The sequence below is a fragment of the Schistocerca nitens genome, chromosome 11, assembly GCF_023898315.1.
Source record: "Schistocerca nitens isolate TAMUIC-IGC-003100 chromosome 11, iqSchNite1.1, whole genome shotgun sequence".
NCBI classification, from domain to species: domain Eukaryota; kingdom Metazoa; phylum Arthropoda; class Insecta; order Orthoptera; family Acrididae; genus Schistocerca; species Schistocerca nitens.
Window position 1 is genome coordinate 156,784,175 of NC_064624.1, and position 12,364 is coordinate 156,796,538.

General features: G+C 41.2%; 1 long non-coding RNA gene across 1 annotated transcript; it reads right to left on the reverse strand.

Annotated features, from left to right (window-relative positions):
* Positions 1-8,052: 8,052 nt before the first annotated feature.
* On the reverse strand, positions 8,053-9,313 carry LOC126213124 (uncharacterized). The gene is made up of 3 exons (XR_007541078.1): positions 9,051-9,313; positions 8,546-8,646; positions 8,053-8,408 (listed from the first exon to the last, which is right to left on the reverse strand). It is a non-coding gene; the product is annotated as an uncharacterized LOC126213124 (long non-coding RNA).
* Between the last annotated feature and the right edge of the window lie 3,051 nt (positions 9,314-12,364).

Consider the following 12,364-nt stretch of genomic DNA (forward strand, 5'->3'; position numbering starts at 1 on the left):
GTGATCCTGTCCACAGTTCACATAGGTGGGAGGCGGCACACATGTATTTCAATGCAGCAAACATCTGCAGTCTCTACATGTGGCGCTGGAAGGACACCGGGAGGACATGTGCCCGAATCTCCAGCACTTGAAGCACCGCATAGAGGGAGGGACATAGGGTTTGACGTCACATCAGTAAACCATCACCTTGACCTTTTCAGGTAAGGAATCATCCTCAAAAGCCAAGATGAAGACACCAGAAGCAACCATATTGTCTTCGGGTCCACTGTAAATGCACCGGACGAAATGGACCCCCCCTCCCCCCTGTTCTAAACTGGCACGTAGCTCGTCAACGGACTGTAACAGGAGGTCACTATGAAAAATAATTCCCTGGACCATATTGAGGCTGTTGCGGGGAGTGACTGAAACAGAAATATCAACCAGCTGGTCACAGGTGACTGCGTTGGGGATGCCATCTGAATCAAAATCAGACCCATTGCGCATTTTGGACAGTGCTATCACTTCCCCAAACTTATCCTCTAGGAGCTCAACAAATAACAAGAGGCTTATTTTCCAGAAAGGAGTACCAATCAGTTGTGCTGCAAACTCAGTAACACGGTGAATAGGGATCCTGTCGCTCTGACGCCCTATATTCCTCCCGAGGTGTTGCTAGGGAGAAGAATAACTTAGGGTCATACCTGTCAGCATTGTAATCAACCTTTCCTTTCTTAGAGAATGCTGGGGCCATTCGGTCCCCAGCAAAATTTGACTTAGTCCACTTCATTGTGGGTCATCTGTGCCGATGCCACTCATTCCGATCAGGGGCTCTCCCGACAGGCACCACCCAGCCACAGCAAAGGCCAGCCGGCATGATGGTCGTCGCTTGGAGTCCTGATGCCCCAGGAAGACAGGCACCTACTCCTTGGCATACAAGGGGAGTTTACAGCTCAGGCATCAGCAGTGTGATCCCTGTGTTGTCGAGGGGCTACAACCAAATGGGTACACGACGGCCCCACCACAACGGTGTGGTTAGGGTGCTGGATACTGGGCACAGAGGAATCTAATAGTGTCACGGGGGCAAAAGATGACAGGAGACAATGGAAGTAGATGACAAAATGTCCTCGCCCAAATAGGTGATTTGCAGGGGTGGAGATGAAAAGTCATGAAGACAAGAGATTCAGGAGATCGAATCTAAGGCCACTATAGATAGCTCGTGCACCACGTAAGGCATCCTTCCCCATATGGTATGCACTTCTGAGGAATTTGGAAAGTGGCAGGTCACACCATAGAATGGGACCTGAACTTATATGGCCGAAATGCACGAGACTCCTTTTAGTCACCTCTTACGACAGGCAGGAATGTCTCAGGCCTATTCTAACTCCCGGACCCGCAGGGGGTCATCCGCCATAGTACTGTGTGCAGTGTACGCAACAAGTGCATTCCTTTTTTTTCCGTACCGTTCTTAACTTGTGATACGTTGTTGAGTAAATATGGGAAAGTCTCGTGGGACAGACTTTTCCCAGATAGTCTCAGGTTATGGAAACACAGAAACTGAAATACACATGATCTGAGAGACTTTACATATGCTCAATATTCTGTGTGTGCATAGAAAGGTGATCAGATGATAAGAATTCTACAGAATGATTCATTTAATCATGATCAATGCCCTCCTCCTTCAAAGCTTCGTATGACTTCTCACCATCTGTGACGACCTACATACAGGGTAACATGAAGTGCTTAACTGCAAGGTACTGAACTTCTTTCCCTCCTAAATACACACACAACATAGAACACTGTCATTAGTCACGACAACATAGCAGACTTCTCTACAAAATCCATAACACTCACAGATGGTATTCATTACCAGGTCAGACTCCACCACAGTCTCCTCCAAAATACAGTTTCTGATCCAAGACGCAACAACTATGATGCTTTGCTGAATACTTAATTTGGCACCTTGAAACCACAGGTTGATGTTTATTCTAATTCTTCTCCTGCATTTTGTGCTCATGAGTTGATACGGATAATTAGGTCTGACTTTTCTCTTGTACAGTGAACTGAATTTGCGGCACCACACAGTGCATGCAATTTCTCGCATAGCAACTAGGAAGCAATTCACATTCCCAATAAAATTATAAGCATTTCACTGTATCACTCAAACAAGGAATCATATCCTCCTACATAAGAGAGTCCACTACATTCATCATACTAGCCTCACCCAATACATCTACCTCCATCGGGATTACCAAAATTTCCGATTCCACTCATCTGCTTTGGCCAATGACATCACCAATATGGCGGAAACGACCATTCACATCTCTAATATGGCGCCTGAGACTTCATCACGTAAAGACAACAACAAACACGAAAATACATAAAAAAAAACCAACAAACACATCTTCCTCCAAAAATATAATCAAACTAACGCGACCAGCACGGGAAATTGGGGGGTTTTGGGTGGGGACAAACTAAATATACACATACAGACCCACACCACAATCCCAAACCACACAAGATGACGACATAAAACCAACACAAAGCTTCCAAATTCCACGACACTCACAATATCCACAGGAATCGGTCACTTCTCTTCACCTACAAAACTCAACCGCAATTGTGAGTACCACAAAAGAAAAACTAATTCCAAAAATTACACCGGAACTATCAATACCACAAAACCAACACCTAAAACAACAAAAATTGGAATCGGACACTTCGCTTGACTTATATAGGACAACAGCAGCTAACAATACTAACACACAGCTACGACAACACAGTGGAATCGGACACTTCCCTTGACCTATATAGATAAAAAACAGCTCACAGTACCAAACACACATAGCTATGATGACACATTGGAATCAGACACTTCCCCTGACCTATACAGGTTAATAGCACGTCACGATAAACAACTATGATGACAAATTGGAATAGGACACTTCCCTTGACCTATATAGGTCAACAGCAGCTCACAATACTAAAACACACATAGCTACGACAACAAATTGGATTCTGACACTTCCCATGACCTATATACCGGTAGGTCAAATACAACTATCAATATCAAAAAATTAAAAGCAAGTACTTCCCCTAAAGGCGCGTTTACACTGAGTTCGCAACATTGTTCGTGGCTAGTAATGGACTACCAATGTTCGCAACACAAAATCAGTGTTCCACGGCAATGTCGGTAGAGATCAAAGAAACATTGTTCGTGGCCTGCTACCACTAAATTCTGCTACGCAGCGTTAGTGTTCGTTCGCTCTGAGTGAGTGTTTTGGTGTTTGTTTTGCTGGAGTGTAGTGGTGTGTTTATTTTATGTCCCTTCATTTTTATTTGAAATGGGGTGGTCAGGAAACAAAATTTTCCGGCTGATGTCGCTCTATGAGGCAGAGGAGTGCCTGTGGAATGTACGTTGCACAGGTTACAAAAACACTCAAATCAAACATGATTCATTACAAAAGGTTGCTGCGGCACTTGGCACCAGCAGCAGTGACGTGGACAAAAAAATTAAATCTATCTTGTCTCAGTATCGACGAGAGAAACGAAAAATAGAGGAAAGTAAAAAATGTGGATGTGGTACTGACACACTTTACGAAACGAAGTGGTTCGGATTTAAATATCTACATTTCCTGGATGATATGGAACTATTTGAGATATGGCTGGCTTTGGTAGGAGTCTCCTGATGCCAGAGAACGAAGAGTAACAGCAAGTCTTTGGCTCACAGGGATTGCTTTTCTGAAATCTGTGACTTTCTTTAAAACAACTGGTCGTATAATATTCAACAACATTTCAAAATCCGACGGCGACATCCTACTGAAGTTGCGAAAGCCAGAACAGTCTTCCAAATTCAGCTCACAAAGCATGTCATTCCCGCTATGTCTTCTATAGTACGTTTTGGTCCATCGACGACGACTACATCGTTTTCTTCGTCTGTTTATTTCGCTAAGTATTATTAATGCAGCACCGAATGTCATTAACTCTTCCTATTCACTTGACATAGTGTATCTCTTGATGTAAATACACAAAGCAACCTGTCAGTTCACCGCAGCAGACTATGTGAATAAGCAGAAAAGTTGGTCACTAGCATAAACGGGAATGTGAACAACAAAGAATGTTGCCAACATGTTGAGGGAACAAGTTGCACACAATGTTCCGAACAAAAACATGTTCTGAGCACAATGTAAACGCGCCTTAAGATACACAAATCAGCCACAAGTGACGATACCAAAACATCAACCACCAACACAGCAACACACAAAAACCCCACCAAACATCATAACACACTAACAATAGACCCCAAAAAAGGGTACTTACCACAAAAAAGTTCCAGTGTCACACACACACACACACACACACACACACACACACACACAAATGACCAAAACAAACTCCCAACCAACGCACAACATACCAACCCCCCAAAAAAATCAAATATCCACCAGCAAATAAAAATCAAAAAATAAACGAAACTCGATCACACACTACAACTAATTTCTTTTGAGAAATATATGAGTACACAACATACAAACCGCCTGCACCTGCCACAATTTTCTCCTCCTTGTTGTCCATACTTTCTAATACATAAACTAGTTTCGAAGTGCCAAAATGTGCTACAATAAATAAAAGTCTATAAAACGCCACGCTGTACAATATACCAGTGACGATACAGTCACAATTTCTGAAATCCATTTCCTACGGCCTCCGACCTGCCGAGGAGCACCTCTATCCTAAGTCCACGGATAAACTGGCTGCATTACGCGACACACAAACAGACCCAGCCTACAGGCAGATCGGTGAGCCTAGATCCGATGGCAAGGCCTGCAGATTAGTGGGAAATGATGGGCTTTAGATCAGTGGATTCGAGCCGTTAGAGACGCCCACAGAAATGGCCAGCGGTTTTGGCCCGGCACGGAAATCCACTCGTGTGGCCAGCTATTCAAGTATCACAGAAACAATGTTGATGAATCAAGACTGCAGTAATCAATCCGTGCAACAGATAACTTGCACAAATACTCTGAGAATGAATACTAATGAGAATAGGTAGCAACTCACCATAAAGATGATAGCTGAGCTGTAGACAGGCACGTAGAAGAGACAATCACACTCTCATAACTAAATTTTCAGCCACAGCATTTGTCAGAAAACGAGAGCACGCACAAACATTCACACTATCACTCAGACACCAACTCGTGCACACGTGACCACTGTCCAAGGTGGCAGAGTCTCTGAGAATTAGGTCCAAACATAGCACTCCTCATGTCTCCTGTCGGCATCTGCTAGCGACAAGAAGTGGTGCCAGCACTGACTGCAAGCTGAGGGGGGTGGTAGGAAGGGGAGAAGCAGTAAGAATGAGGGAGTACGGAAGTGGTGCACGTACTCAGCTGCACCCAGCCAACGACAATGCATGACATCTCAGTAAACAAACCATTTCATCTACTAAGACAAAACCATGATTTTTCCATTTCTTTTTTGGGTCGACAGAAGCGTCCGAACCCACGCGTCGGCTTTCACCCGTGACGTAAGGGTGTTGTCGTGTGTGACGTCGTGGACTTTGGTTTGTGAGTGTGGCGTGTTTGTATATGTCATCGTGTTGTGGTTTGTTGTGCTCTCTGGTGGTATGTTCAGGGTTTTCGTTGGTGTGGTGTAATGGGCTCAGTTCGCTTTTGCTTATTATCCAGAATTGTTCGAGTGTCGGCTGTGTTTGTAGTGGAATTCGTTTCAGTGAGTTAACGATTTTGTTTAAAGGTTAATTTAGTGTTGTTCGCTGTACATCGTGTGCTAATTTTAGTAAAATTAATTGGTTGTTGTTTTTGTTCAGGAATGGATATGACGGATAAAATTAACAGTGCGCAGGTCTAGGGAAGTGTTCGATCCCAATGTGTGGCTTTGTATGTTGATATTGGTATCGGGAGATGTTTTTGAGCTATATAGGCCAAGGAAAGTGTTTGATCCTGATTTGTGGGATTGGGAGCTGCTGTTAAGCTATATAGGTCAAGGGAAGTGTCCGATTCCATATATAGTGTTTAGTGGTATTTGTGGAGTTCTTTGATGTCGGTTTCTTTCGTCATTTTGTGTGGTTTTGTATGGGGGTGGGTGTTTAAATTTGTTTATAATTAGTTTGCCCCCCACCCAAAAACACCCCATTTTCCCGTGATGTCCCGTTAGTGCCATTAGGCTTTTTGTGGAAAGTGTGTGTGTTTGTATTTCGATGTATTTTCGTCCTCATAATGTGTACGTATCGACTTTATATGCACCATATTGGAATCGTGGTTTATGGTCGTTTCCGCCATATTTGTGACGTCATGGGTCAAAGCAGGCGGGCGGGATCGTACGCCTTTTTTTTTTTTGCCCCCCTGACAACACGTTTCCCTGCATTTGTTTGTGTGAGGATAGTTACAAATAACTGATCAAAGCAAGAAGTTACGGTGTGGTGAAATGTTTCCGTCTTGAATCCGCTGTTAGAGATCAGACTTACTCTCCATAAACAAAGCGACTAATAGTTCTGGTGCAAGTTGCTAATGGCTGTTTTCTCGGATACATTGCACATTACAAGGCTGTGGTTAGGTCAGGACATGAGACTTAATTTAGGGCTACAAAACATGTCGTCTGTTGCAGTTCTGTCACTGCTCACTTAAAACCAGCTGCAGACAGAGTATCTTGCCTTCCCACCATAGCTGGTGGTAGTCGCTTCCAACAGTGGTACGCATTACACGAACAGTACTTCAGCACTTATCAAGTGACAGGCCTTGTTTGCATATCCCCTTTAACTGTGCGGCAGCCGATGTGGCAAAATCTGTAGTGGCAAGAGGCAACTGTCAAGTAATTTTAATTTGATTGCAGTTACAGTGCATACATTCTTCTTGCACTATACATGTGAATGGATCGGGATGCCCCAATGATACAATGCCTTCTGCCATGCATTTTACAGAGGTCTGCAGAGTACAGATATAGATGCAGCATTGGTTGTTTCTCTTGTTCCAGTAACCCTTGGCAATGCTTGCTCACAGAGGGATACAAAGGCATACAACCACAGCACTTCTTGGGCGATCACTTCTACGTTATTACATACAGAAAGGGATTTTTATCAGAACAGTGGTGGCAGTAATATTATACAAAACCTCAAAACAGTTAATCACCTTGGGCCTTTTGCTATCAATTCTTTTCTGTGCAAATACTCCAAACAACTTTTCAGTTATTGTCAAGTCCACAAATTATGTTTATTTATGTTCACGGTGAAATAAAAAATATGTAGTGGCAGTGTTACCAACATACCCATTTATGCACAATAAAAGATGGGAGTCAGAACAGAAATAAACAGTCACTTTCAAACTAACAAAAATTAAGTGAAAGCACAAATTCCTGCATTCAGAAGAATTCCACCTTACTGATATAAAATCCATAATACTCAGTAACCTCCCACACCTTATCAGCAATGAGATGAATTCCAATTGTGTGCCAGTGATGTCAGTAGAAAGCCTCAAGTAGAGAGAAGAATAGAGTTCTGCCACACGCAGCTCACACATCTGCAGAAAATTCAAATGCTCTTCATTGTACTCATGATATCCTCAACATGACACGCCACTTCACCTCATCCGTAAGTAAACCATTCCACTAGCCCGAAGAGAAGCTTTTCTTTACATAAGCAAAAGCAAGTTATACTAAGTTCATGTAACACAAAACATCTCAATACATGGACAGAATAAACTGTTAAAACCCAGAGCATGTTAGTGAACACAATCAGTCTACTGAGCATTGTTAAAAGTTTAACATGTGGCATAGGATTGAAGTCTTGAGTTGCTTCATTTTCACATGGTGGTTAATTTCTGACACTTTGTGGTTCATTATGAGACATCTGGATATTTGGGAAAAAGCTTACAATGATTCAGGGAACAAAATGACATCACAGATATGCACGACAAAAGGGAACATTTAAAAATCTGGTAATACATGGTAACCAAACAAAATACACTGAATCCAGAATTTGAACCATCACAACTTACCTTAGAAGAAAGAGTTATCACAATTTGGCGAGCAGTCTTCTGGCTGATTAGATGTGTCTGAGTAACACCTACGCAAAACAACTGTGCAACATCTCAGCAGAGATAACACCAACTGAATCTTAAGTTTGAAGTTTCACTTGATCACCTATCCTCAGCTAAATCTGAACTTGTTACAAGTGGGAGAATGTGGTGCTTGATGTCCCAAGATCTCTGTCCCCTCATATAATATGCTTCTACTGCTGCACGGCTGCCACAATTGCCTTGAAGCCGAGGAAAACTGCAATGGAAGCATGGAATCTCCAAATGATCGCACAATACTGTCATTGCGACCTCCATTTTCAAGGAAGTAGACGGCAGAGCCTACTATATTCATTATGGTGCTTAACAGTGTTTATCAACAGCTTCTGTTCATCAGTATACAGCTCCCATCTGAAAAATGACGACTTAGTAGTAATTTTCATATATTCCTCATTGCCATCAATACAAACAAATTTATTGCATCTTCTGATAAAGGAATTTATCACAGTGTTTATTTAAACATGCGATCATGTATTAAATTAGGTTACCTGGTACTGTGCACCTTTACTGAAATGTATTTCAGGCTTCAAAGACTTGCACCTCGAATGACAGAGCTTTCTCAAGTACTAAAAATTCCTTAGCCACATTTCTGCAAACAGTTTTGACCCATTAATTAACCAACAGAACAGCTCTGTGAAATTAAGTGTATATGAGCAAAGTATCCAATTTTCACAGGGAATGACAAGGGTTTTAAGAAAATTTAGAGTTCAGCTTTTATTAAAGTGAGACACTTGCACCAGTTTTCATTTTACCGTGTAAATGTGATTTACACTGGAATAACATAATTTTCAAGACTGCTTTGATACAGTTTTTCGCAATCGGCATTTGTGTGCTGACTTTACCTCTGCAAGCTACATTTATTTGAAAATGCTCACTGAGATAAATTCTTCGTCTTCTTCCAGAATTTTTATTCTGCACACGTTGCGTCACCTCAATAATTGTCATAAGTTAGCTCTTCTTTTATTCAAGTTAATACATGAATTTCTTTCCTACCCTATTCCATTCAGTACCTCTTCATTAGGTCTCTGATGTAACCATCCAATTATAGTGTGACATCACATTCCAAAATTTCGTTCTCCTTATCTGTGAAGCATAGTAATAACATCCACAAAGTAACACTCTCCAGAGAAATACGTTCGCAAAAGGCAGCCTGGTATTTAAATTCTATTAAATGTTAACATGTGGGTCTTTTTCAGAACAATTTTTCTTCCTATGGCCAACGTAAATATCATCTCATACATATGTACCAGCAATACTATTGACAAAATCTGAGAATTAGCGACCAGAACTGGTATACTAGGTGTAAGAAGAAAAAGTTATTGTCAACAACAGTGCAAGCCCTGAACAGCAAACAAAGCGCATTACAATGAAGTCAGACTGCCACTAAACTAGCTAGTGCCCATTATTGAAGGACAAAAACACGCACAGAAACTTGGAAGCACAATAAGAAAAACATGTACATTTATTCCAATGACCGTAATACACTAACAATTAGATCTTCACGATCTTTGATACAAGCAATCAACATGACCAAGGATGTTCGATTCAGAAATACATATCAAAAGGAATTCGAATTGGCACATGATCTCCGGGTAACCATAGCACGAAAAATTAATTACAATACGTAGAAATAATAAGCTATCTCCTTCACTGGTTCATTTTGATCTCTAATTTCACAGATTTTTTTAGAATCACATAACTAGTGTTGTTAACCCATTATACTCAAACACAAACTGTCGGAACCTGTTAAAAACAGCTTACAGTTTACTTCTTTTCTCCACGCTCATCATTCAATTTATATAATAACATATATGTAATTATGTGGAAAACATTAACTCACCAGCTAACAATCCATTTCGTTCAAAAACACAAATCGTCACAAAAATCATCAAAACGTTGTTTGCAAATAAAGTGCTCATTCAGCTATGTTTATTGCGTATGCGTAGTGTGCACCTACAGGACACAGCCAAAGATATTGGGTTGCCAAATAAACTGGCTGGATTCGAACATGGAACAGGTCATTTTTCTTTTTTACCTTCTGTGATACAGTTTAAATAAATTTTGTTTTCAATTGCAAAATTTAACAGTTAATGTTACATAACTATCGAACTGTAATCAGGAATGATTGCGACGTTGCTATGTTTAAATGCTAGCTTAATACGCAAAGATTTGTGTGCACAACTGTGCGCACTATTGTCAACATAGACGTTGGCGTAAGTTCAGTTTTTATAGTCAAATTTTCAGTATACTGAAGCAACCCAAACGCCACCATTATTGTTATTAATATTGTCAGTTGCCAATGTGATTTTACACGGTTACGATATCGGAAACCCAAAAGAAAGCATTTCTACATCTACAGCTACACCGGTACTTTGCAATCCACCGTTGAGGTGCATGGCAGAGGGTAGGCCACATTGTACCAGTTATTAGGGTTTCTTCCTCTTCCATTCCGTATGAAGCGCGGAAAGTTTGCAACCCCCGGTACGTGCAGCAATTATTCTAATCTTATACTCACCTTGTGAGCAATACATACAGGGCTGTAGTATATTCCAAGTCATCATATAAAGCCGGTTCATGAAACTTTGTTGATAGACTTTCTCGGAATACTTTACATCCATCTTCAAGATTCTGCAAGTTCAGTTCCTTCAGTATCTCTGTGACACTCTCCCATGGATTGAACAAACCCGTGACCATTCGTGCTGCCCTTCTCTGTATACGTTCAATACCGCCTGTTAGTCCTATCTGGTACGAGTCCCACAGACTCGAGCAATCGATCGCACGAGTGATGTGTAAGCAGTCTCCTCTGTAGACAGACTGCACTTCCTCAGTATTCTACCAATAAACCGAAGTCTACCACCTGCTTTACCCACAACTGATCCTAAGTCATCATTCCATTTCACATCCCTACGAAGTGTTACACCCAGATATTTGTACCAGTTGGCCGATTCCAATAGTGGATCATTGATATTATAGACATAGGATACTACTTTTTTCGTTTTGTTAAGTGCACAATTTCACATTTCTGAACACTTAAAGAAAGTTGCCAATCTCTGCAACAGGTTGAAATTTTATCAAGAGTTACCACAATTATATTAGTCGTAAAAATAATAACAATAATAATAATAAAAAGGAAATTGGTCAAAAATGGCTGAAAAACTTTAATTATGTTTTGTGATAATTTGATGAAAATGAAATGCATTTCTCAGACCTAATGCTAGTCACTGCAGATGTAGTATAATGTATTTTTCAAAATGGAAACCTTTTTAGAAACTACTATGTAATTCACCAACCTATAACTATACTTTCAAATTAACAAAGTTAGCAGTGTCATACAGAATCCTCCACTGACCATCCTAAGTTAGTATACAGGAGGTGAAGAAGTAACACCGAGTAAGTGGCGTAACTGACACAATAATGGACGAGTTTTTGCATGCAGTCTATGTCCTTGACTCTCAGCGCATCTCCTCTTACCACCAGAATGTCGAATTTTTGATTATTTACGAAGAAAATGAACTAAAACAAAAACACGTATGTAACACTGCGAAAAAAATATAGGTGAAAATTAAATACGACGTAACTAGTGTCTTCGATGTGGTAAACAATACTGCATAATACAAAATCCCGCACAGCCGCAGGACATTGTTATTGCGTTCTCCCAGTGTTCGAAAGTGGTTCCTTTGTTACAGTATCATTTCATGAAAATAGACAACAGCGGACAAACGAAGTCCACATTGCCGAACTGCACTGTGTAGACAACATGCTCATTTGCCTATGGTACATCATACCCTACTGGCCATTAAAATTGCTACACCAAGAAGAAATGCAGATGATAAATCGGTATTCATTGGACAAATGTATTATACTAGAACTGACATGTGATTATATTTTCACTCAATTTGGGTGCACAGATCCTGAGAAATCAGTACCCAGAACAACCAGCACTGGCCGTAATAACATCCTCGATACGCCTGGGCATTGAGTCAAACAGGGCTTGGATGGCGTGTACAGGTACAGCTGCCCATGCAGCTTCAACACGATGCCACAGTTCGTCAAGAGTAGTGACTGGCGTATTGTGACGAGCCAGTTGCTCGGCCACCATTGACCAGACGTTTTCAATTGGTGAGAGATCTGGAGAATGTGCTGGCCAGGGCAGCAGTCGACCATTTTCTGTATCCAGAAAGGCCAGTACAGGACCTGCAAGATGCGGTCCTGCTGAAATGTAGGGTTTTGCAGTGATCAAATGGAGGGTAGAGCCACGGGTCGTAACACATCTGAAACGTAACGTCCACTGTTCAAAGTGCCATCAA